Source organism: Alexandromys fortis, unplaced genomic scaffold, assembly GCF_014885135.2.
Source record: "Alexandromys fortis isolate MF-2015 unplaced genomic scaffold, M_Fortis_MF-2015_v1.1 scaffold_46, whole genome shotgun sequence".
Classification (NCBI taxonomy): domain Eukaryota; kingdom Metazoa; phylum Chordata; class Mammalia; order Rodentia; family Cricetidae; genus Alexandromys; species Alexandromys fortis.
This window is the reverse complement of record NW_026067919.1, coordinates 8,472,622-8,499,251: the sequence shown is the minus strand read 5'-3', so window position 1 is coordinate 8,499,251 and position 26,630 is coordinate 8,472,622. Positions and strand designations below refer to the sequence as shown.

Here is a 26,630-nt window from a genome sequence, read left to right as displayed (position 1 = left end):
CCCAAACAACGTGACCTTTGAGTTTAGTATTATTGACCCTTCTCTCCCATGTTGATTCAAATGAAAAATGGCCCCCATAAAGTGATGTATTTGAAAACTTGGCCCCCAGTTAGTAAGGTTGTTTGGGAAAAGGGTTAAGCAACCTTTAGGCAGCATAGCCTTGCTAACAAAGAAAGTGACTGGGGATGGCTTGAGGGAGTAGAAAGACTTGTCCAGCTTCCTCTTGCAACACTCTTGTGTTGCTGTGGCAATCTCCATGGCAGGTGCCAGCCTTCTTTCAGTGACACTATCAAACAGCCAGCCAGAAATGCAAACCAGACTTCCAGGTGAGAGTCCTTTAATTTTCTGTTTTTTTTTTTTTTTTTTTTTTTTTTTTTTTTTAACTTTCTTCGAAGCCTACCAATTTTAATATGCTTTCATTGTCATTCTGGTAAAATGTTTTTAATTCCTGCTTTTAGTTGCTTTGTTGTTCTGTTTATTTGGGTGAATGGATTACTAAGAAATGCACTGTTTGCTTTTCTCTCAGATGGGGTTTTGTTTTCCAAACAGTCTTTTTGGTGAGCAGATTTGTTGAAACTTCCAGTGAAATCTAGTTTATTATTATTCACTTTGGATTATTCCTCTTAGTGACCTCATAAGAATGTATTTAATTCTCACAATAAACTGATTAGCCCACTGAGATAGAATGTGTGTGTGTGTGTGTGTGTGTGTGTGTGTGTGAGAGAGAGAGAGAGAGAGAGAGAGAGAGAGAGAGAGAGAGAGAGATTTTTTCTTTTGTTTTTTTGAGACAGGGTTTTTCTGTAGTTTTGGATCATGTCCTGGAATTAACTCTACAAGACCAGACTGGCCTCAAACTCACAGAGATCTGCCTGCCTCTGCCTCCTAAGTGTTGGGATTAAAGTCGTGAGCCACCACTGCCAGGCTAAGAGAGAGAAAATTTTAATTCATATGTATATTCTTGCGGGTTTTCTATAACATATCTTTAGTCATAATTTGTATATTTAGAGTCATCATCCAACTTTATTATATAGTGGAGGGGTAGATTGAAGAGTTTTTCCTTAATGCATTAGGTAGGTAGTAAAAAATGAACAGGGTTCAAGGTCATTAAGGATGGACCGCCTTCTTCATAATCAGTTTAAGACTCCACTTCTTGTGTCCCTATCAGCAAATTAATTTTGCAATTGAAAGGGAGTAATAAAAGAGGGGAGCATGAAATATGCTTAAAATTAAGTTGAATATATCTGCTAGGCATTAAATCCATTCTTATAACCTAATTATTTGATGCAAAATCAGAAGAATCAAGAGTTCAAAGCCAGCCGAAGCTAAATGTGGAGTTTGAGGGCAGACTGAGCTGCACAGTATCTTAAGGGAAAGATGTAAAAGAAATGGGTAAATTCCAAGATTTATCCAACCACCAAAATTAACTAAGAAGAGATCAAAAACCTATCAGATTCATAACAAAGGAGGAGATTAAAATAATAATAACCATTATTATTATTATATAACCTTCCTACAAAAACAAACCCAACAAATAAAACTAATGCACAGATAGATTCCCAGCAGAATTCTATCAGACTTTCAAAGAGCTACAATTAGTATGTCTTAATTTATTCAAAAATAAAAATAAAACCACAGGGAACACATAACTACAACTTGTTCCACAAATCCAGCACTACTCTAATACCAGAACCAGGTAAAAATACCTAACACCAGGAGTAAAGACCTATACCCTTGATGAACTCAGATGCAAAACCCTCAGGGTCCAATTTTTTGCCATTGCCTTTGAGATTTAGTCCTTAAGTCTCATGTGAGTGTGTTAACTGATACTCTTAAGAACATGCTTCTACCTCTATCTGTCTCTCTCACCCTCCCCTTCTCCCTCCCTCCACTTTTGCTCTCCTCCTCTCCCCTTCTTTTCTCCTTTTCTTCTCCCTCCGCCTCTCCCTCCTTCCCTTTCTCTGTTAACTTTTCTTGGAGTTTAATAAGCGTCAAAGTCGACATATTCTTGTCAGGTTTTTGTTGTTGTTTTGTTTTTTTTCTGAAAGGTAATCTCATGTAACCTAACGTGACCTTGAATTCCCTAGACAGTGGAGGGTGACTTTGTTTCTAATTTTCTTGGTGCTAACTCCTAAATGCTGCCATGACTGCCCTATTTTACCTGGTTAGTATACAATTTGTAATGTTGTGGTTTAGTCACCCACAGAATAGGATGCTTCCCTCCTTTTTCTTTGCTGAAAACAGAAAACATGGTAGACCTGACAATGTCACAGACACATCAGAGGATCAGAGGGGCATGAATAATTTGTAACTGTCTTGATGGAAATTCTAGGGAGAGTTAGCCAACTTCCAGAACAGATCTCCAATGGCATGAGAGGTATGGACAAACTTCCAGAAAAAGGGCTGAGCCTTCCACAGAACTTTCTGGAAGGCTGATTAACTGCTGAGATCTTCAAAAATTATGGAGAGGCTGGAGCTTTGCAAGTCCAGAGCCTGATTAAAATTTATGCCAAACTATCTTTAGCCCCCATATTAGCCATTTCTTTCTCACCTCTATTTTAGACCTAAAATCCTTGTGACTATCAGATGAAACTTTGTAAAAATGTGTTAATTCGGGAGATTCTAGTTTCCAATGACCTAAAAGCAAAATCTGAGGCTACAGTAGAGCCCACTCTGCTGTGCATCAACCCACCTGTCCAATCTCTCCACTAATGTATTTGAAAAGTGCTTTGGTTTATGACTTTCTTTGTTCCTCTGCTAGGAAAACATCATCAAACTGTTGCCAAGTTGGAACATGGAATTTGAGGTTATCAAAATCCTTTTCCTGGGCCATATTCAGCCATCTTTGGCTCCTGAATAAACTGGCTCTTATCCCTTTTGAGGGAGAAGCTGTGTTTGTATCCACAGAAGGTAGGTCAAGAGGATTGGCCTGTGGTGTTCATAGTGGTTAGAGATTAGAGGTCAGGATGAGTGTTCCTGCCCACAGCCAGGACTGCATGGCATGGCTTCTCTCTGATGCAAAGGAAGGGCAGAGTGAGGCTTTCTTATCTTCTTGCCTGATGTGGAGATAAAGGAAGCAGAGGCTTTGGGATGAAAAACAGTCAGTGATCAAACATCAAAAATGACATGAAACTCACAACATGTCACAAATTAGGATCATTTAAGAAATTTTTCTTTCCAGGGGCTTAAGCAGAATGAGCCTACCTTTCCTAGCAGTCATTAATTACCTAGAGTTCTTCATCTCAGGGCCTTGGGAAATTACCCCAATCATGTTAGCCTAGCAATCAGTTGATGCTGTCTTTTTCCAGGTCTTATTTGACCACTGTATTGAGACTCTCTAGATGCACCTTTGCTGTCATATATAGAAGATACTGTCTTACATCAGGTTTCTTGGTCTTATGGCTCTTACAATCTTTCTACCTCTTCCTCCTTGATGGTCTCTGAGCCTTCAATGAAGATGTTATCCTATACTATGTGCTCAGTCCTGAACACATACATAAAAGCAATGCTAAATGAACTCAGCATATTGGGCAGAGGTGGGCACAACTTAATCTTTCCCCTTTCCAACATTTCCACTTTGTTTCCCTTCCTGGCTTTGATTTGTACTGGATTTCTTTTACAAAGTCAGGTTTCAGAGTCTCTGTTTACTCTGAGTCATAAGACTATGCTCTTGGTTTTCTAGGTATATAACATTTAAAACTGTCATTTTGAGGTTTAGTTTATGTACGTAAAACTCTCCATAGACAAAGCTCACAGTTTGATTGAACTGTGGCTTCCTATGTACTTGCAAACCCACTGAACAGGTCCAGACAAAGAACAGATTGATAGTCTCAGCCAGCTCCTCAGGTCCCTTTGTATTCTTGTCCCTCCCAGATCCACTTATCCCTTCATCATTTCGCCTACAACTTAACTGCTACTAAGTGTTTGCTGTATTTCAAATGGAATAACACAGCATACACACAATGATATTTTGGCAGATTTTCTGACTCCTACCTACCCCTCAGCATAGTCATTTTGAAATTCAACATATATTCCTTACTTTAATTTTCTTTTTGTGAGGGGCTGAGAACTATTCCAATATACATATAATGGAATTCATGGATATAGCACAACTTATTTTGTGATTTGTTCACATATACTCAGATTTCTGACTTTTCTTATTTTTACAAATGGAGATTCTATGAATGCCTATGTAAGAAAATAATTTGTTTTCACAAATGATTCTAATTGGAATTTTCATATCAGGTAGTATATAAAACAACTTAAGAAACTGTCAAGTTTTGTCCTGTTTATTTGGGGATTTATTTCCTCTACATTTTCTAGTTTCACAAAATACAGTGAAGATCCCTCTTTTGATATTTGTTGACTGATCAGTTCCTCTATCCAAACTGATTTATTTTTCTAGCAATGCTTCATGCTATAACGTTTCCTCCAAACAATGCTTTGGAAGTTTCCCACAAACCCTGACTCTTCCATGTTTGTTCTCATTCACTTCAGAATGCCCTCTATTTTCCTTTCGATTTCCAACACTTTCACACAATCACTACTGAGAATCATGTCATTTAACATCCAACTATCTGGGCATTTTCAAAATGATACATAAACATTTCCCATTTCAATGCTGAGGGATCAAAGCCTGTGATATGCAGAGCTTGAGTCTTTTAAAGTTGATCAACCTCTATTCTATGGTCTTGGGCATTGATCTGTCTCGCTTAAAGTTCCCTGTGGGCTTAAACCAGGTGCTCATTTTGTCTTGGGAAGTGACGTATAGTTACATGAACAAATGTCAGTCGGGATAAAGTGTTGCTAGGGTTGCCTGTGACTTCCCATCCTCATGCATTTACTGTCTAGTTAATTTATCAATTATTGAAAGAAGAACACCGAAGTCTGACTATAAATGCAGATCTGTTGATCTTTATAGTTAGATGAGTTTTTGATTCATATATTTTGAGCTCTTTTATTAGGTGCATAAACATTTAGAATTGTCATTTTTCTTGATGAATTGACTCCCTTCTCGTGAGGAAATAAATTCCTCTATTATTAGTAGCATTCTTGGCTCTGATATCTACTTTATCTAATGTTAATACAGCCGCTCTAGCTACTGATATTTAGTTTCAACATGGTATTTTTTCATTCCCATTACATTTAACCTATTTGTGTCATTACTTTGAAAGTTAGCATCTTGGAGGCAGAATATATTTTGATCTTGCTTTCTCAAACCCTGTAACAATTGCTCCTGTCAGTTTGAGAGAACAGTTGACTTAGGCCGCATGCATTAAATGTATTCATTCATGTTTCAATTTAAATTATTATCTTATTTGTTTTCTCTATGTCTCATTTGGGTTTTTCCTACTATTTCTTCTTTCTTTTTGACATATTCAATACTTATCTTTCCATTTTTGCTAGCTTAAAGGCTTTCACTGTGTATTGCCATTTTGCTGGGTTTAGGATTTCCTGACTCTCCTCTAATCATCATGCTCTTAGTTGTTCACGCCATTTCATATTTACCAGGAAAATTTAATTGCAATATACAAATCGAATATTTCCAATTTAAAAATCTCAATTATAAAAGGCTTCAAAATCCATAGGCCTTGATGTTGATTTGACATCACAAGAGGAAAACTGTATGTGTCCTCATGACGGCTAGTTGAAAGGGAAACTCAGGCACACCACAAACACTGTATAAAACGACTTTGAAACTATCTGCATAAGGTGTAGATGAACATATTAGTGCTGTGTTTGTACTTGAGACTCATCTCCAACACGTCACTTTTGGTGTTTAAAAATAATCCTAAATCTAGCAGTTCTGGCCCCAAGGGTTCAGACAGGATGTTCAAACCTGTCCTCAAATTTCCCCTACTATCCGTCCTTGCCCTGCTTTTTTGTCAGCCATTTTACTCTCGTGTAATTAAAAACTTCACATTGTCTTGTTGTTTTTTTTTTTTTCTTACTTGCCAACAACATTGTGAACAGGAACAATTTCTTCTGCGTTTATCTACACATTAACCATTTCTGGTTTTCTTTTGTTCTTTAAAAAATAATCCGTAGTTTGGTCAGGCACCATTGGCATTTTGTCTAAGGGACTTCCTTTCATGTCCTTTGGAGCAGAGCACTACTGGTAATGGAGTGTTTTGTATGTGAAGAGAAACCCCGCTTTTCCTTTATTTGAGGAAGTTTTGTTAAACTAAAATTCAGAATTATTACTTTGAAACGTCTCCATGTTTTATAGTTTTAAAGATGATGGGAAATCTGCTATTATCTTTGTCTTTGTATTTTTGTACTTAGCCTCACCTGTCCTTTTTCCACCCTTGTCACATGTTTGATTTTTTTTCTTTATCCCTGGTTTTAAACAGTAATGTTAATCTTCCTATCTGTTCCCATATGTCTCTCCTGCTCCTACCCCAAACACCCATCCCCAAACCAATCTCTGTTCTTTCTTATCTTCTGTGCTCATTACTAAAGTTAAATCAAAATTAAATAAGCAATTTAAATGGATCCAAGACTCCTAGTTAAATATAAGCAATAATTAAAAGTCTCCCCAAAATAACAAAAAGCCCAGTGCCAGTTGAATTCAGGACTGAATATACCAAACTTTCAAAGACAAAACAGTGCCAGTACTCCTCAAATTATTCCATAAAATAGAAACTAAAGGAAAATGATCTAATTTTTTATGAATTCATTATTACTCTGATATTAAAACCACACAAAGATCCAACAAAAAGAGAAAATTTTGAGAAAATTGGAGGATAATATTTTTATAAACATAGTATAAAATTTCTCTATAAAATATTTCCTAATTAAATCAATGAACACACCAGAAAGATTATCCATAGTCAAGTTAGCTTTGTCCCAGAGGGATGGCTGTTCAACGTATGTAAATAATTAAACAAACATAATCCAATACTTAAACAGACTGAAAGACAAAAACCACATGATCATTTTATTGCATAAAAAAAATGCCTTCGACAAAATCTAAAACCCCTTCATGGTAAAATTTCTGCGGACATTAGGAGCAGAAAAGGCATACTTCAACATAATTAAGGTAAAGTAAGCACAGGCAACACCAACCTAAATGGAGAGAAATTTAAAACATTTCTACTAAAATCAGGAACAAGACAAAGATGTCTACTCTTTTCATGCCTATTCAATACAGTACTTGCAGCCTCAGCTAGAACTATAAGACAACCAAAGGAGATCAAGGGCAAAGAGATAGGATATGAAGAAGTCAAACAGAAAGAAAGATATAATTTTATCCATAAAGGACACTAAAAACTTCACCAGGAAGCATCTTCAGCTGATAAACACTTGCAGCAAAGTTGAAGCATACAAAATTAACAAAGAAAATCAGTAACTTTTTTATATACAAGTGACAAACAGACTGAGAAAGAAATTAGGAATGCAGAGCCTTTCATAATAAAATCATAAAAGTTTAGGGGGGACAACTAACTAAGCAGGTTGAAAGACTTATATTATAAAAACTTTAGTATGCTGAAGAAAGAAATTGAAGAAGACATCAGAAGATGGAAAGTTCATCTATCCTGATGGATCATAAAGGTTGATATTAAAAAAAAATGGCTACCCTACCAAAAGTAATCTAGAGATTCAATGTACTCTTCCTCAGTGGAGCAACCCAGAGTCCAAAAGACAAGTGAAGTCTGTTTTCTTCTATATGTGAGTGTTAGATTTTAATGCTTCAATACACATGCTAAGAATCTGTATAAATACACTGGTGAGGTACTGAGTAGGGTATGAGAGAAATCAGGGGAAGCGGAGGGGAAGTTGAATATAGTGTTATAGAGGCAAGGGGAAACTAACAGGTAGTTTAAATAGAGAGGGGAGTGGAAGAGAAGGGTAAAGGAAGACATGGGAGGGACAAGCGACACTAAAGGTCACTTGAAAAATCAAAACAACACATGGAAACCAAAGACTGTAGAAGATTTCTAAAATAAATAGAAATTGTTTGGACATGCAGCACCTGACAAGATGCCATCTTTGGAAGAACCACCATGAAGAAAAACTGTCAAGTTCCTTTGTCACAATGAGCATATATGAGATGGAAATTGCATAAAATAGTGGAAAGCATTGGAAATGGTCCAACATGCAGGGAAATAGAAAGGGTACCTTCCTTGTTGTATAAATTCTTTTTGTAAGATAATTTGTCATTTGGGTTAGCAATAAAATAATTTACCAACAATGTAGAGGGCAGTGAAATAAGTAAGCAGAAAGAGAGACATCAAGAGAGAAGCGGTGGCATTTGTCTATGAGATTCATATAGTTTACGTGAGATATGCTGCCCTGCCCACGAGTGGACTGCACAGAGTTAGTGATGCTGACTCCACCCACCAGCAACCAGCCAGAGTCCCAAGCAAGTATGTCTCATCAGCCACTTAAAGAGATAACCCTACACCCTGCAGAAATCCATTCTCCCTGAACATGGGAGCACATACACAAGTTAGAGATGGAATTTTTTATGCGCTTAGAAATTTCCAAATATAGATTTTCCATGAGTGCTATGGCAATTTGTTAAAATACCAAAATGAAATATCTTCTCATTAGTGGATAGGAACCGCTGATTGACTCCAGGAATCAAGGAAATACATAACTCCAATTTCTGCAAATACCACTGCCTAATTGGGATGAAAAATGATAGTGTGATTAATTATGCACAGCCAATGATGACCTTCTTCATTTGGATTCATGAATTTCTGTGAGCCATCTTTTGCAGATACTGCACGAATCAATTTGAATTTGGCACTAGGCTTTTGTATCTCTGAACCACCAAGAGTGAAGCAAATATTATTAATAAATAATGATGCATAGCCAAACATATTGCTCTTATTGAGAATTTATTACTGTTAATATTATTTATTTTTAGAAGGTGTGCTGTGTACTTAATATATAAAATAAAATATTAAATATTGTTTACTTCATCCTCATGTCACTTTCCCCTTTCCATTTTGTAAGATCTATAATGTGCATAATGAAATTTTTATTTATATTCACAACTGCAATTTATTCTATATTCGTTATTAGAATGATGTTTTAGATAGCAACATATATATGTAAATATTACAAGGGTACATGTAAAGTTTGTTATGTCAGTATACTTTATACTGTTGTATATTATTGATTGTAGGAATTAGTCTCCTGTAGAATTTGTTAGGTGGAGAATCAGACAAGCCCAGTGAGACTTGTGTGAGCTGGAGAATCAGTTCTTAAGCCTTGTCCTGCTCTGTGGCATGGTGTGTTGGCTCAGGAGCCTTCTGAGACTCACATGGATTTAGATGACTTTAACGCTGTCGACTTACAAGACCTTAGAAAAGTGAAGGCCTTCAACTTTAATTTCCCCTTTAAAAAGGAACACGGAATAATATTCAACAAATTACTGAAAAGATTCGGTAAATTACTCCTAGTAAAGCAATTAGAGTGGTGTGTAGGCTCATTAGTCCATGCGCTATCATTGGCATTACCGCCAGCAAGAGTGAAAGCTAACGTTTACCCCACCGCTATGAAGTGCCAGGGATGTGCTATTCTATAGGTCTCTACATGTGTCAATCCACTTAACACTCATTAAAAAGCAACACAAACCAGATGACAAATGTATTCAAAATTCCAACTTTGGATAGAAGCCAAGGACACCTGTTGTTCTCCAGCAGGATGCAGTCACTGCTTTCTGTATGAGAAATCCATACTCCTGGACAGAGAAGATGAATGGGTTGGGAGCTTCATTGAGATAAGCTTGAAAAAAATAGTTTGTCTAATTGTCCTGAGTCAGATGAAACTATCACATGAGGTTATTTTCCTGCCTTGGACATCATATTTGACCATCAAAGTCTCATTTGTTTCTCATGAAATGAGCAATTTAGTTCTAATATTAAAATCGACTTTGAAATAAATGATTTTGGCAGGATAGAAATTATTCACTTATTGATATTAATAAAAAACAAACAAAATTAGTCTCTTTTTCACTCCCTCCCTTCTTCCTTCTGTTTGTGCGATTGAGTGCACGTTTGTGCACACATATGCACATTTGTGTTTGTGTGTTTGTATTTAATAATGCCAAATAATTATGGAATGCTTTGATCCATGTCTATTTGATCTCAAATGGTGATGGGAAAATACCATCTCTACAGAGATATAAAGTAGAAGGCAATACAAGAAGGAACTAAGGAAATCACTTCCCCAACATACTGGTGATTCCACCTTCAGTGACCTGTGTCCTGCAGCTAGTTCTTATGTCCCATAGAACTCACAACTTCTCAAAGTAACACCAGCATGTGATGATCAAATATTCAAATACATGAGTATATGGGTCAAGTTTAATATGTTAATCACGACAGGGGCTTTAGCCTTCATTAGTACACCACAATGATGGCTAGATTGGTGGTAAATTGTTGAGTAGCCAATTGATGGACATTTCTAGGATCTCCATTGTGAGGATTTTCTCTTTGGAGGAATAGTTGGTTCTCGGGTCTGAAGATAGTCTTAATGGTTCTGAAAAAACATCGAAACATAAAATTTTAACTACATAGGCAATCTCTTTCAGGGTCATCTAAACCTTTACTTGAATGTATGTGCCCTCTGAGGATGGTCGGTTCTGAATGAATCTTCAAGTTTTCCTCCAATGAGAAAACAAAAAACAAAACAACAAACAACAAACAAACAAACCCTAAAAGAATCAGGAAGTAACTTTGGGCATCATCTAGAGAGGGAAGAGAACCAGGAATTCTGCGAATTTGCAACTCTTCCCAGTTGTGTTTATTGGTCCTTAAAGACTCATCTGTGCTCCTCTCTTTTTTAAAATTCATTTTCTTACCTTCCCTCCCTCATTATTTTCTTTCTTCCTCTTCTCTCACTCGCACACTTTCTGTGTCTTTTCTTCATAAATAGATACCAAATAAGGGTCAAGCTTGTTTGTCCTGACATGTCTGATGCTTGTGAAGGAACTCACTTCTGATCTGGGGAATCTATGTTTCTATACATAAGAGCCATGGCCTTCATGGCTGTAAGTAACTGGGCACATGAGAAAGAGTGTTATTCCCCAAGGTGCCTTAGAAAGAGCTCTAGTGGTTTACGCAATGGCAAGACCTTCCTACACAACCGTGCTCGAAGCCTAGAACTCGGATGCCATGGTGCTTTCTTGTTGTGCTCCAGATGCCTGCTCCTTTTCAAGGAACTTTCTCCTGAAGTTTAGGACAAAATCTGAATATTTTGTGAAATGATTTTCTTATTTCAGATTTTTGCAAGACCAAGGCCATTTTGTAAGTCCAGTTATGCACAAAAAGTAAGCAGAGAAGAACTCAGGAGCCAGTAAGAATCTGGGTGAATCAACCAGGAGATTCATTTGGACAATGAAAATAAAATTGTAATGAGATATTTACAGTATTCTGAGAAGAAAAAGATATGTTTGCTTATTTTATTGCTGAATTTTAAAGAATTCCTAAAGTATTTCTCTCTGATGTTGCAGTAAAATTCTATATTTAAGACTCTGGATATACTTTGTATTTTCACTCTCAGCCACAGTAAGTGCCATATTTTTGTACCTTCACTTAACGCAAACAAACAGAAACAAAATCATGCCTTGAGCAATTACAGTTTGTTGTCAACTGTGACTATGTGAGTTATACCAAATGTGTAGCATAAAGGAAGCTGAGCTTATCAAATAGTGGTGACCAAAGTCTGAGTGTATAGGATGCTGCTAGACATAAAAGAGGGAGAATGGTCATGAAGAAAGGTATAGATTTTATTCTATACACATCATAATCATAGCCAAAATTAAAAACCATAAATTCTTACTTAGACCTCAGGTATTACATGCTGCTAATGCTTCGCTGAAACCCTGTATTGGGGAGATTACTAAGGCAGTCTTCAACCCATGGCTCAAAACAGAGCCAGGGAATCCTTTCAGCATAACTGTCTCCAATAGTCTCTTGACCTCTGTGATATTTGAATGAGAAGTGTCCCCACACAGGCTCATGTATTTGAATGCTTGGCACCTAGTTGCTGGTACTGTTTGGGAGCAGTTATGAACTCTTTAGGAGATAAGACTTGCAAGATGAACTATGTCCATGTGGGAATTCTTCCAGAATTTGTAGTCTTGTCCCACTTCCAGTTTTTTCTTCTTTCTGTGTGGTTAAAGAAATAATCTTTCAGTTTCTTGTTTATGTGGCCACACCTTCTACTTCCTCACTTGCCTCCCACTTTTATACGCTTATTTCCACAAGCTGCTTTTGTTCATGGTGTTTAATTACAGCAACATAGAGAAACTAGTATAACCCTTGACCCCTCTCTCTTGGATATCAAAATCAGTATTGACTTGCTTGGGATAGAGTGCCTCATCACCTTGTGTCTTTACTCCCTGCATGTTTGATTTTGGGTAAATATGTCAGCTAGACCCTTTGGCATTTACTCTATCTGGTGTGATGAGTTAAAATGTAACCTTCTATGTCCTCACTTTTTATGGCTCTCTAAGGAATGTGCCAGATGAAGCATCTTGTTTGGTATCCTCTCAGAGGCATGTGATTTCTGCATTTCTCCAAACTTTCAGGAATAGCAATGATAGAAAGGCTATGAAATGCAGATGCAGAAGATTTTACTTGGTTTTTTTTTTTCCTATACTGACTCCTGGCCAAACCTCAAGTGTTGTTTAAATTTGCATAGTATTTTTTTTATTAAAGTAGAAATTTTGTCTACAATCTCTCAATAGTCAACATATAGTTTAACACAGCTTGGTTTATATCCCCAGATGTGCATGTGCGCTCATGTGTGTGAGTGTGTGCATCACACACATATATGGGGAGATAAACCAAACCATGTAACACACACACACACACACACACACACTAAACAATGTGCCCCTTCCCTCACTCCATGAGCTCAGTCTGGCCTAGAGCTCAGGATTTACCCGAACTACTTCCAGGTACTGTGATTAAAGGCATGTATCATCATACTTGGGTTTCCCCAGTTAGCTTCATGTAGAATTTTCCTACCTAGAATTTTTTTAAATTAAAAAGATTTATAGAATTTTAATTCGGTTATTCAGAACAGTCTAATGCATTAGGATAGAGATTTTTGCATTTCAAGATCTCCACTCTAAACAGTGTCCTTAATGAAGTGACACTTTCCAATAAGATGCAGAATTGGTAGACAGACGTGAAATGCCACTGAAGTCTTGTTTTTATTTGGCCAAGTTACTGAGAGTCATCCACCTGTGCATTCTTTATACTGTTCTCTGGAGATGTCATAGACTAGTGTGTATATTCCTTGGCTCCTCACAGCAAGTGCTAAATATCAGTAAGCTATATATATATATATATATATATATATTATATATATATATTTTTTTTTTTTAAAGGGAGGTACAATTGGCAACCCTCAGGGCTTATTACAGTCTTCTCTCTGCTTTTAATGTCTGTTTATTTCCAGGAAGATGTATGCAAGAAACAGAAAATATGGAGGGTGATGTTAAAATGTTATAAGGAAAAGTGGTGGGGGAGGAGAATGAAAGACAGGCACAGTGGAGAGGTAAGAAGGGGGAAGGGAAATGGTAGAAAGTAAAACTTAGAGAGGACAGTTGAAAAGGTTCACCATTCCCAAAGGAGAAGCCCAGAGAAGGTGCAGGGAAAGATCTGTAAGGAAGCATATCAGTCAGACTTTCTCGTTGAGTGACAGCAATACTCAACAGGACAACATCAGGGATGAAGGATGTTTTTGTTCGCTGTTCCTGGTTTTGTTCATTCAGAGCACCTGAAAAGATAGCATCACTGTGATAGGTAGGTGCATTCAGAGTTCTCTTCTCTGTGAACAGGAAGCTTGCAGGGTTCTCTTCATGGTGAACACAAAACTTCCAGGATTCTCTTCATGGTGAATAGGAAACAGACAGGGGCTAGGTGCTACATCTCACCTTCTAAAGCAAGTCCGAAGTGTCTTTCCTCACCTCCTGACATTTCCACAACCTCCTAAAATAGGAACTCAATGTTTAACACTTGAAGCTGGGGGAGACACTTCATACTCAATCTGTAACAGCACATAAGAGAGGAAGGAAAGAGTGGTAGAGAATTAGGAATCCATGGGGTGGAGGAGAACAAGCAAGTCGTTAGATTGAAAGTGATTATATCCTTCTGACAGCTTCCTAGGTGGGGAAAACTGGAATAAATTTAATAGTTTAAATATTACAAATACGGGCTTCCCTGTCAGAAGAGAGGCATTGGTACTTTCTGGAATCCTTAAGGAGAATTCATTTTCTTACCTTTCAACTGATGCTCAGCTTGTGCTAAGAGTTCAGTACTAGTAATACTAGCATTGACTGTCTCTCCCAATCACTCTTGCTTCTGCTCCACCATCTTTTACATCCCACTTTTAAGGACACTATGATTGCTCTGGGCTCATAAGAACATTGAAGAGTCTTTTTGTCATTTAAAGGCAGCTAACTCACAATTATAATTTCATTTGTAACCTTAATTAATCTTTTTGTGGTTTGTGGTGATGCATATGTAAAGATAGTTGTAAAAACAATACTGGCAGTATGACAGCTTCAAATGATTTCCAGACCGCTCCGCCCAGAAATCAATCCCATGTATGTGTGTGCAGATGTCCTAAGTCTTGGTGTTTTTCTTGACTGAGGAATATATAATTTTATGCAGGTGTTTGTTCTCCCTCTGAATAACCACCTTGGCTTATAAAAAGAAAATTCTCATATTCTAAGTGTGTTATGTCAGATGAAGGAATATTTGACCCGTAGGGCTGAAAATCAAGGCTAGAGTTAGAGATAATTTTCTAAAAGGAAAAGATCCTGGAAAAGAAAGCACATCAGAAATAAAACGTTTTTAGCTCTTTCTGTTTCCTGCCTTCTTGGAAAAATTCCTCTTTCATATAGAAATAGACAGTTTTGTGGTATATTAAAATGGCTGCTTAGTGACTCAAATTAGTATATCCATCTTTTAAAAAAGAGTATTTATCATCTATCTATCTATCTATCTATCTATCTATCTATCTATCTATCTATCTATCATCTATCTATCTATCTATCTATCTATCTATCATCTATCATCTATCTATCTATCATCATCATCTATCTATCTATCGTGTGTGTTTGTGTTTTTTGTGGGTGTGTATGTGCTCTCTTGCCATTGCATAATGTCTGGAGGTCAGAAGCCAGCTTGCAGGAGTTGCTTCATCTTTCTGTTGCATGGGTTCCAGAGATCAGTCTCAGGTCATCAAGCTTAGCAGCAAGTACTTTAACCTGTTGAACTATCTTACTGGCTCTATCTATACTTTTTAATTCTACTAAAATGAAAAACAGTATAGTTAATAAAAAATATGAAATTCACAGAGTGAACAGTTTTTGATGTTCATATTCTGCACTAGAAGATTTTAAAGTTGCCTGCATTTAAAATGTATTTATTATGGACTCCTTTATCCAAATATAAGTCAATGATGCAAAAATGTAAAGTTATAGCTAACATCTTTTCAGTAATGTATGACTGCAAAAAGTTTAGCATAGAACTACATAATATTTATTTGTGAAATATAATAATTCTAGCATTTACTCTGAAGGAGATAAAGAACCAGGAATAGACAAGGATGATAATAAACAAAATTTTTATATGTAACCAGAAATCAGTAGAAAGATAAGCTCTCAGTGAGCATATACAGGTGCAAAGTTACATGAACAAATAATTTATGAATTCACTCTGTAAATCCATGAAAGGCATCTGGAAGACTGCGATATCTGACTTTTCAAGTTGATAACACTAGAAAAAAAAACATAGGTAATAGTGAGAAGATGTCAAGACATTGAGACATTTCTGAATCCCCAAGTTCTGGTTTCTGTGCCTGCAGGATCCCAACAGCTAGAATATGCTGTATGGTGTGAGAAGTTTTATTAAAATTTTTTGAATATGAACTAAAATTAATTTATTTTTGTAGAAAAATGTACTAGGCATTCAGTTTAAAAAATCCAATAGATATAGTTTAGTGCCCAAGGAAGGAAAATTCATGAGCACAAAAGGGATAGATGATAAAGATGTTAAGGATAGCTGATACATAAAAGATCATAATTATAAATAGATGTATGTGTATATAAATATGCCTAGTAAAACATAAACTAGAAGGCACATGCCTACAGCTTTAAGCCAGAAAAGCAGATTTTCTCCAAAGAAAAGAAAGAATATAATCTCATATAGAGATCATATAATATGATCTTTAACAGGGTTTGACAGCATACATAAACTCCTAGTGAAGTGGAAGACAAACAGGACAAAAATTCTTATGTTTAGACAAAAATAATCATTTACCTCTTAGGTTAAGGAACGATATGTATGTGTGCATACAGACGCATGCATGTGTCTGTGTGCCTGTGTGTGTCTCTTCTCCTATGGAGAAAAATATAAGAACATATGGATTAAATTTATCAAATGATAATTTAACTAATCAGTAACATTAAAGAATAACAAAGAAGAAACATGATGAACAATGACCGAAAAAATACTTATGCATCAATTTGCATACATATCATTTAATTATGTTTTCATGGTAGAAACTGATAACATGACCCATTGATAATTTGTACTCTAAAATTCAACAGAAATACATAAAATAAATTATATAGAACAATAAGGGTAAGCTATAATGACATGAAAATAAAAAAGTTAAAAATAACCTCAAAGATGACTTAAGTTTCATGGTTTCAAATTGGCTAGAGTTAAAAGCCCTTGAATATTTCCCTTTTTAATGAAGGTGTTATGAAGTATTTGGATATCAGCATTTGTAGGAGGAGGCCTGCTTGTTTGTCCCAGCCACCCAGAAGCAAAATAATCACACAGAAACTGTATTAATTAAATCACTGCCTGGCCCATTAGCTCTAGCTTCTTATTGGCTAATCTCTTACATGTTAATTTAACCCATTTTTATTCATCTGTTTATCGCCACTTGGTAGTGGCTTACTGGCAAAGATTCGGCATGTATGACTCTGGTGTCTCTCTCTCTGCCTTCCTTCAACCAGCATTCAGTTCCATCTTCCCCGCCTACTTAGGTTTTGCCCTATCAACAGGCCAGAGCAGTTTCTTTATTCATTAATGGTAATCACAGCACACAGAGGGGACTCCGACATCAAACATTTTTATTATAATTTATTATTTATATATTAATACAGTAAGGCAAGTTAATAGTGTTATCACTTAGAGGTAATTGGGCAAGGGTATATTTATATGGCTGGCAGGCTAATAATTGAGATAATTAAAATATAGTAGAATCGTAACTCATAAACCCAGAGAGGTCAGGTAATAAAGAGGGGTCTAGGCGGGGAATAAATGGACCTCTCTGGGAAGGGAAAATAAAATAAGGTTTAAGTGTAGAATGGGGTAGATGGGACAGAAGCATGAGGTGGCATCAGGTTTGAAGGTAGGAGAGGGAGATAGTGCAGGGAGAGATAGTTGAAATTGGGATCATTTCAGGGTGGGAACCTAGTGTAGTGGAAACTTCCTGGAATCTATGAAGTCCCAATGAAAACTCCTAGTAATGGGGGATATGGAATCATACTGGCCATCTCCTGTAGCCAAGAGAGGCTTCCAGTGACAGGACTGGGTTGCAATCAATTGAGTTCTTGGCTGTCCAAAGGGTCCCACGAAAATCTCCATATAACCCAGGTTGTTGCTAAGACAAAGAGTTGCTTTTGGCAAACTGACAGCAGGGTCCCACTGCCAATGACAATATTCACACAATTCACTGAACATGAAGAAGTCGAGCTGGTGCCTACATGGAGCCTTCATGCTACCTTCTACTCCTCTTGGTGAGGGAAGGTACTTTGCAGGATACTAAAAGAGAAATGTTGACACCACCCTGGTCACAATATCTTAGATCAACAATTTGTGCTATCTCTAAAATATGTAGGTCAGTGGTGACACAACAGTCATGGGAATAGCCAGACAATGTCTGATTTAACTCAAGACCTACTCTATGAGAAGAAACACAAGCCCCATACTACTTGGGTAACTAAAAATCAGAGACCAGATGGTCCAGAGACCTGGGATAAAACAAACACAACTAGTCCAAAATTCAATAAAATAATGCCTAATGATATTATGCTATACACATAGATGAATATCCTATGCAGTTATCATGAGAAAGGCTTTTTACCAGCAGCAGTTGGGAACAGAATCAGAGACCACCCTCAGACATTATGTAGAGAGATAGTCTAAATTGGACGTCTCCAAAAAATCCCTAAGAGCTCAGGGAATCTCATGGAAGATGATGCAGAAAGACTGCAAGAGCCAGAGAGGATGGAGTACATAGGAGAACACAGATCTCTGGATTAACTAAGCAAGGAGCATATGACCTCATAGAGATTGGAGCAGTAAGCAAAGGGCGAACATGGATCTGCACCATGTTCTCTGTACATATAATAGCTTTTAGCTTCGTGTTTTTATGAGACTCCTGACTATGAAAACAAGTGAAGTGAGTCTCTTATTCTTGTGCCTGCTCTTGGAACTCTTTTCTCACTGTGTCCAATTTTGATATGATATGTTTTACTTCATTTCATTAAAATTTGTTTTGTTATGTTTGGTTGTTCTTAGAAGCCTATTCTTTTCTAGTGAAAGACAGAAAAGGAGTGTTTCAAGAGAGGAGGTGTTGTTTAGAGAGGGCCTACTTGTTCATCCCAGCCACTTGGCTACCTTGGCCCTGAAATAACCACACAGAAACTGTATTCATTAAAACACTGTTTGGCACACTGAGACAATGGGGATGTTCTATTGGGAACTCACCAAGGCTAGCTGGTCTGGATCTGAAAAAGCCTGGGATAAAACCGGACTCGCTGAACATAGCAGACAATGAGGACTACTGAGAACTCAAGAACAATGGCAATGGGTTTTTTGATCCTACTGCACGTATTTGCTTTGTGGGAGTCTAGGCATTTTGTATGTTCACCTTACTAGACCTGGATGGAGGTGGGTGGTCCTTGGACTTCCCACAGGGCAGGGAACCCTGATTGCTCTTTGGGCTGACGAGGGAGGGGGACTTGTTTGGGGGAGGGGGAAGAAATGGGAAGCGGCGGTGGGGAAGAGACAGAAATCTTTAATAAATAATTTAAAAAAATAAAACACTGTTTGGCCCATTAGCTCTAGTTTCTTTTTTTTTTAAATATAATTTTTTAGCTCTAGTTTCTTATTGGCTAATTCTTACATCTTAATTTAACCCATTTCTATTAATCTGTGTATCATCACATGGCAGTGGCTTACTGGCAAAATTTGAACCAGTGTCCATCTCAGGCAGAAGATCCATGGCTTCTCCAACTCTGCTTTTTTTCCTCCCAGAATTCAGTTCTGTCTTCTCTACCTAGCTAAGTTATGGTCTATCAGGCCAAGACAGTTTATTTATTCTTTAACCAATACAAGCAACAAATAGAAAGGAGAACCTCTTACAACAAAAAGGAAAATAGGGAGGAGCTGGGAGAACTAAAGGGAGGGTAAACTATATATAATCAGTATACATAATATGAGAAGAAAATCTATTTTTAATTAAAAATTGTACCTCAAGGGACACAGTCAACTATTGTAAATTTATATTGTGTTTTTAGTTGTATGAGGGATATTTATATCATGTTTAGGGATTTTATGAGCAAGTTATTATTTCCATTTGGAAATTAAATATGACATAAGGAGATAGAATGGATCATGTGTCAAGTTGACAATTGGTAGACATGTGATGTTATTCTTCAGTTTCTCTTCTTTAGGAATCAAGCTAGATGGTTGGTGTTATAGACTGACTACCTTCCCCAAAGTTCATGTGTTAGCAACACAATCCTCAAAATAGTAGCATTGATAGGATAACCTCTAATAAGTTATCTTATAAGGGCTCTGTTTCCAAGAATAGATTAATACTATTTTCAAAACAAAACAAAATTTTGTTTAATAGAAATTATCAAATAAGCATATTTTATTTCTTATACTATATGCATTGTTTTTCATTTATAAAGTTAAATAACATCCAAGATATCATGAAGCTGAGATGCTTTTAGCTTCTTTCCTTGTTTAAAACCTTGTAAAGTAAAATATCAAGTGTAAAACTAAATGAAAATCTAATATTATGGTAATTAAGACACCTTTCTTAAATAATTTCTGATGTAAGATGAGTACCAGACTGGAAATTTATACTAAGTGAGCAAACTGCATGCTGACATTTACATGATAGTGATATGTAACAACTGTAGGAGGTGGTAATGATATATTAAATTATTTTTTATTATATAAAAGCCAATAGAAAAATACATTTGAGTATGTCACAATAAAATGTTGAAAATACCAAATGATACAAGAACTTGAAAGATTGAAATTAATTAATGCTAACAACTAAAGCTGCATAATGTAAAGCAATAGAATACATAATAAGATGAATAGAATCTCAACAAGCTCAATTTATGAAAAGACTGAAAATGGAGCAGCGGCAGAACTCTTAGGCACATGAGGTGGGCTCTACACAGAGACCAAAAAAGCTGTGAGCATAACATTTAGCATTGAGTGCAGAAACCAGAGAAAGTGTATAAGTCATTCACATCTCTGCCAAAGCTTAGGGAACTTTGCAGAAGATGCAGCAAGAAGACCTTAAGAACCAGAATATAGGATAGAAGGTCATGAAATTCCAACCTCTCAATTTAAAGCAACCTTTAACTGTGAACTTACAACTGTTCTGGGTGTGCACAAGACACAGGTCCTGCCAACGGTCCATCATGAAGTGGGTTCTCCAGGCCATAACCCTTCCTGATGAACTAATAGCTACCAGAAGTTTCGTGTGCAGCGAGAATTGTTGTAAGGAGGGGTTCTTGTTTGTCCTGGCTACCAGGCTAGCTTACACCTGAAATAACCACACAGAATCTGTATTAATTAAAACACTGTTTGGCCATTAGCTCCGATTGGCGAATTCTTACATATTAGTTTAATCCATCTCCATTAATCTGTGTATCACCACGTGGCAGTGGCTTACCAGAAATTCTAACCAGTGCCCATCTCAGGCGGAGGATCCATGGCATCTCTCTGACTCTGCCCTTCTTCCTTCCAGCATTCAGTTCTGTTTTCCCTGGTTACCTAGGTTCTACCCTATCAAAAGGCCAAGGCAGTTTCTTTATCCATTAACCAATGAAAGCAACAAATAAACAGAAGGACTTCCTAAACCAGATAATCCTTGATTTTTGTTGTGTATCCATTGCTGAGTCCTCTGGGATCTAATGATGGCCCTGAAATCGTGGACATGCTGATAGCCTTGGTGTGTCACAAGGTTGAAAAGAAGCAGCCATAAACCTGGGGTGGTGATTTATAGCATGGAAGAGAGTGGACAGTGATGGTAGCAAGATGGAGGAGGATGGGGCTTGAGAGTGGTCAGTATGCCTTGTGTATATGTGTGAAATATCAAATAAAAAAGTCTAATTAATGAAGAAAAATTGGATGTGTCTTTGCGAAGTAAGTAGCTCCGGCTAACTTCAAACTCATTGTTCTTTTAAAGCCTTCAAAATACTGGAATTATAGGTTGATAGGTTCATTCTACCACAGCAAGCATTGGGGGTTATTTTTGGTATATTGTTAGCAAAATTATGCCTCCCAAACATAAAACAGATAATTTTAAGTAAAGAGAAAGTGCACCAACAGATAAACACAAATAGTGAAGACGAATGCTAAAATTGTGATTGTTGTTTCAAGTGGGTCTCCAAACCTGGGTATAGAAACAGATCTGGATTCTCTTCCAAAGCAGGACAGGCATTCAGGACACACTATGAGGGCAACTTTGCAACCCTTGCATAATACTTTGTCTCTGCGAGGCAGCATGGGTACAACCACAGAGCAACCTAGATCAGGGAAGTAGCAGGAAGTTTGGGCATATGTGCCAAAATGCTGAGATGGCACTAGGCATTTACAGAGTCATGTGGTGTTTGCAGCTCTCCCTTCAGACACAAAACAAAAGCCCATGAAGCAGTCTCAGTCAGACTAACAACACTCAAACACAAAGCTCCCTTCAGGACTATAACCACCAATCATTTAATAATAAACTATTCCATGATAGACAGAAACCATATTCAACCAGTGGAAAGCATTACACCAAGTAGAGAAAAATAAAAGGGCTACTCTGTGTCCTGTTGGATAAGGGATTGAGAGAGCTGGTGAGAGGAAGGTAACATAAATATGAATTAACCCTACTAGCAAAACTCTGATAAGTATATATGTTAAAATCTAAAGTATAAATACTTGAAAATAGAAATGGAACTAACTTCTTTCAAATCCTTTTGACTTTTGAAATGTAGGGTCTTTAAGTTTGACCAAAGCTTTCTTGCTCGCCTCAGGTGGTTTTAACTTGGAAGTTGGGGTGTCTGATGTTCACAGAAAATGCAGAATATCCACCTACTCAGGCAGGCGCTTCTGAGCTCTTGTCTTGCAAATTTGAAGAACTGAATTTGTGGATCACAGAAGGCTGAGTTCAGAAGGCAGTAGTTTTACTATAGTTTCGTAGGTAAAGGCTAAAGGGAAGTCAAAGTCCCAAAGAGCAGAAGTGGATCTTCAGAAATGAGATGGCATTGAAGTACTTGTCTATGGGCATTTTATAGAACTTATCAAAGAAAATAAGGTAAGGTATGGGGAGGATGAGCTAGACAGTCCTGTTGGCCCAAACATGACATGTCCAGGTGCCTCCTCTCTAGACAAAGAGTGTCCAAAAAAGTTGCCTACTTAGGAGAAGAGAAAAAGAGGGGAAACAGACTTCTTTTCTATAATCCCTTATCAAAACCCATTTTGTCCTAAACATTTCTAGCACCCAAGAAAGAGAGGAACTGCCTATGTACATTTATTCCACCCTTATCCCCAGAAAGTTCCCTGGGAAGGGAGAGAAATAGAGGCCCCTTTTCTTCTCCTGTGTAGTTGAAGCCCCAAATAAGGGGCTTATAGGCCTCAAACAAGACAGAAAGTTAAACCCTGGAGACTAAATCTGCCCCAAGGAGATAATACCCAAAGGACTATCACTGTGTCCTCTCATGGGCTCCACATACTACCCAAGAAATTGGTCTTTTTGTGTGTTCTTAGTCTCATTAATAAAAGAACCTAAAGATGAGTTCAAAGCAAATTTGAGGACAGTTTGCTAGAATTTAAGAATAGAAATGAAGGTCAGTAGGAAGCTGCTTGTCAGCAAGAGGGAGATGGAGAAGAAGAAAAGAGAAATGAGACAGATTCATCTTCCCATCACTTTAGTACAGAGGGTGATCTCCTAGCCAGATGATTGACAGGCCCAACCTGATTAGTTCTCCAGGCATGAAACAATAGTATGTAATATTTTAATCATTGGAGCAGATCTGAGTGTTATGTCTCTACCTGAAAAACAGATGTAGATTCCATTGTTTTGACCAAGAGGGAATTCCTTTCTCTTAATAGGCCTCAACAGAGACCAGACAGGTCTGCTTTTATCTATGGTATTTGAAATTATAAGAAGTGGAAAAGTTGGTGTTTACCTTTTTAGTGTTGCCATGAAAGCAGCTGATCCTGAAGGCATAAGTCACAAAACAATCCCACACCAGTTCAGAATAATGAATAATAAAAAGGTTATTTATTTAAGGGGATAACTTACAGATCACTGCCCTAGATAACAGTCCTCTGAGTGAACAGCAATAGAGTCCAGCATCCGGAAGCAGGAGCCAGAAGCAAGAAAACAGGCACACAGTTACTGATGTTTATTATAATATAAGAGACCATGCCCAAGTGGGCTGGTATCTTAAAGGCTATTGGTTGAAGGAACAGAATGTGCTCAAACAGCACCATCCAAAGTTACCCATGAAGAAAATTTCCATCTTTAATGACCTCCAAGGATGTGTAGCTGCCCAACAGAAAAAAAAAAGTGACACAAGTCCCTGAAACAAATGTGGTAATGAATATATAAAAGTTCAAAAATGGTAGTAATAGTGGGAATTTAATGGTAATTTAAGACAATAAAAATCATTAAAAAGAATTAATAATGTAAAAATAATTGCTAGTGTGTAAAATTTATGCACTAAAATAGATACTTCGTGAACAAAAACTAAACAAAGACCAATTAAACATAATTTGAGATAAAACCCAAAACTTCAAAGTTTTTTGTTTAGTGAAAAGAATAATTAATCATGAAGATAATAGATAATAATTTTTATGCAACCAGGAATACTTCTTGATATACATAAAGAATAAATGATTAGTAATGGAAGACAAATTGGCAAAGTTAGAAATAGTGAGTTAATGTCTGTCTGTCTGTCTACATACACATATATACAGGAACTGACATTTCTCTGAAAAAAACTAGAATAAAACATATCCATCAATTGAACAAAAATCTGAAAGATTAAATGGCAATAAGAAAATTTTGACAGAAAAAGGAGAACAAAGATAACAAGAACAAAAATAAAATTTCTTAAATATATATTGAAAATATATGTGTGTGGAGCAATGTGATTGGGGTTATTATATCTCTAGATTAATATACTTTGGATGGGGTTAGTTATATCTTAACCATGGGGAATTGACTAGTTACATAATTCTCTGCAGAATTTGACTACCTCATAACAAATAATCCCTAGAGCCTGATCACCCTACGTGTTTAGTCTATGCACTGAATCACACTGGCACTTTTAGAGGAGCAGAGAGGGTGAGAAGTTCCATGAAAGCTCCCCATTCAGCTGCTGTCAATTCCAAACAATCAGGAACAAAGGGAGACCTAGATGGCAAGTGTTAGGTAGGGTGATTAATTGCATTTCACCAAGCCCCAAATAGTTCATACTCATTTACTAACTTTAAGGGCCTTCTTCAAGACAGGGGGCTTATGCTAGAAAGTGAACACAAAAATGAGTGACCTTGAATTTTGGCTGACTGATAATGGGCCACAGAGAATTGACAAAATCCAACTTCTTGCTGAAAGATGTATGAGTTCCTTCAGCAGACAGGTAAAAGAGGAAATGGATTGGCTTACACAAGTAAAGAGCTTTGGACATATTGATTTTTATAAACAAAACCCTCTGAGTGTCCTAGAAGCATAAAATACTATGACAATCTGTTTTCTTGAAACAAGAACCTTGAATAACTTTCACCCGAGATACATGCTAAAATGGGAGTAGAATTAACTATAAGTGGCTTTTTCTTCTTTTTTATTTAATAAAAATAAGCTCGCTTGACTTTTCTTGTTTATGATGAAGAAGATAACACATTTTTTATTTATGACAGCTCTTAGGATTTAGGTTGGAGCTGGGGTCTGCAGGTACAAAACCCACCCTTATCCAGTCTCTTTCTTCACTAGAAAAACTCATACTGTGCTGGCTAGTCTTTTGCCAACTTGACACAAACTAGAGTTATCTGAAGGGAGGAAACTTTGGGAACATGCCTCCATGAGAATTCAGCTATAAGACATTTTCTTAATTAACTCGATGGGAAAGGGTCCAGCCCATTGTGGGTGGTGCGAACCCTGGGCAGGTGATCCTGGTTTCTGTAGGAGGGCAGGCTGAGCAAGCCAGGAACCAGGACCCCTCTCTGGCCTCTGCATTAGTTCCTGCCTCCAGGTTCCTGCCCTCTTTGAGTTCCCATCCTGACTTTCTTAGGTGATATAGAAATGTGAGCCAAATAAACCCTTTCCTTCCCAACTTGGTTGGACCATGGTGTTTCATCACAGCAACAGTAACCCTAAGACAAAACACAGAAAATAAACTCTAATTGGGATAATGGAATATATCGTGGGACTCTGAGAAGTTAGTTTTTTTCTGCCTCTGGGTTTATATGCTTTCTTTTCATTTCTCTAACACATCAATTCTTAGATTATATTGTTCATTTACCAATTTACTCACTCCTACCATTGTGAAAACCCACCAAAAATCATGCTGTACATCAAAGGTGAAAAAAAATCAACCGTGTTTATATTATTTTGTCTAAGAATGAAAAGAGAAAACAGAGAAGAGGTGAAGGAGTCCAAGGGTTAACTTTTTGGAGTTATTAGTCTGCAAAAAGGGGTCACCTTGATTATTTCTTATTATGTTACAGTTAATACATCCACCACATGTAAATGATAAAATATCTTCAGATTGTATGGTAAACTTAATTTTTTTTTACCGAGGCTATAACCCTACAACTTTGCTTCAACTCAAAGGTGCATGCTTTCTTTATTATTATATAATTATACCAAATCTGAAGGCAAATTAAGTTGACTATAATATTGGTGTTCCATACAGATATCTGCAGTGAATTTTTCAATTTTTCAAATCATCACTGGCCTGGCTAGGTCCAGTTTCTTATTGGCTAGCTCTTACATATTGTTCTAACCCATTTCTAATATTCTGTGTAGCCCATGAGCTGGCTTACCAGGGAGGATCTTAACCTGCGTCTGTCTGGAGTGGGAGCATCATGGCGAATCACTCACTCAGCTTCTTTTCCCCAGCATTCTCCTCTGTCTACTCCGCCTACCTAATTTTCTGTCCTATGAGGGCCGAGGCAGTTTCTTTATTATTAACCAATGAAATCAACAGATAAGATACAAGACCCACCTCCATCATTTCCCCTTTTTCTGTTTAAACAAAAAAAGAAAGGCTTTAACTTTAACATAGTAAAATTACATATAACAAAACAGTTATCAAGTAAGAATTACAGTTACAATAT

General features: G+C 37.0%; 1 long non-coding RNA gene across 1 annotated transcript in view; it reads left to right on the top strand.

The window, feature by feature from the left end:
* The first annotated feature begins 302 nt into the window (after nt 1-302).
* LOC126500640 (uncharacterized) overlaps nt 303-26,630 on the top strand; it is a 69,885-nt gene continuing 43,557 nt past the window's right edge. Inside the window, exon 1 of the long non-coding RNA XR_007591392.1 lies at nt 303-326. This is a non-coding gene — a long non-coding RNA (uncharacterized lncRNA). The remainder of the gene's footprint in view (nt 327-26,630) is intronic.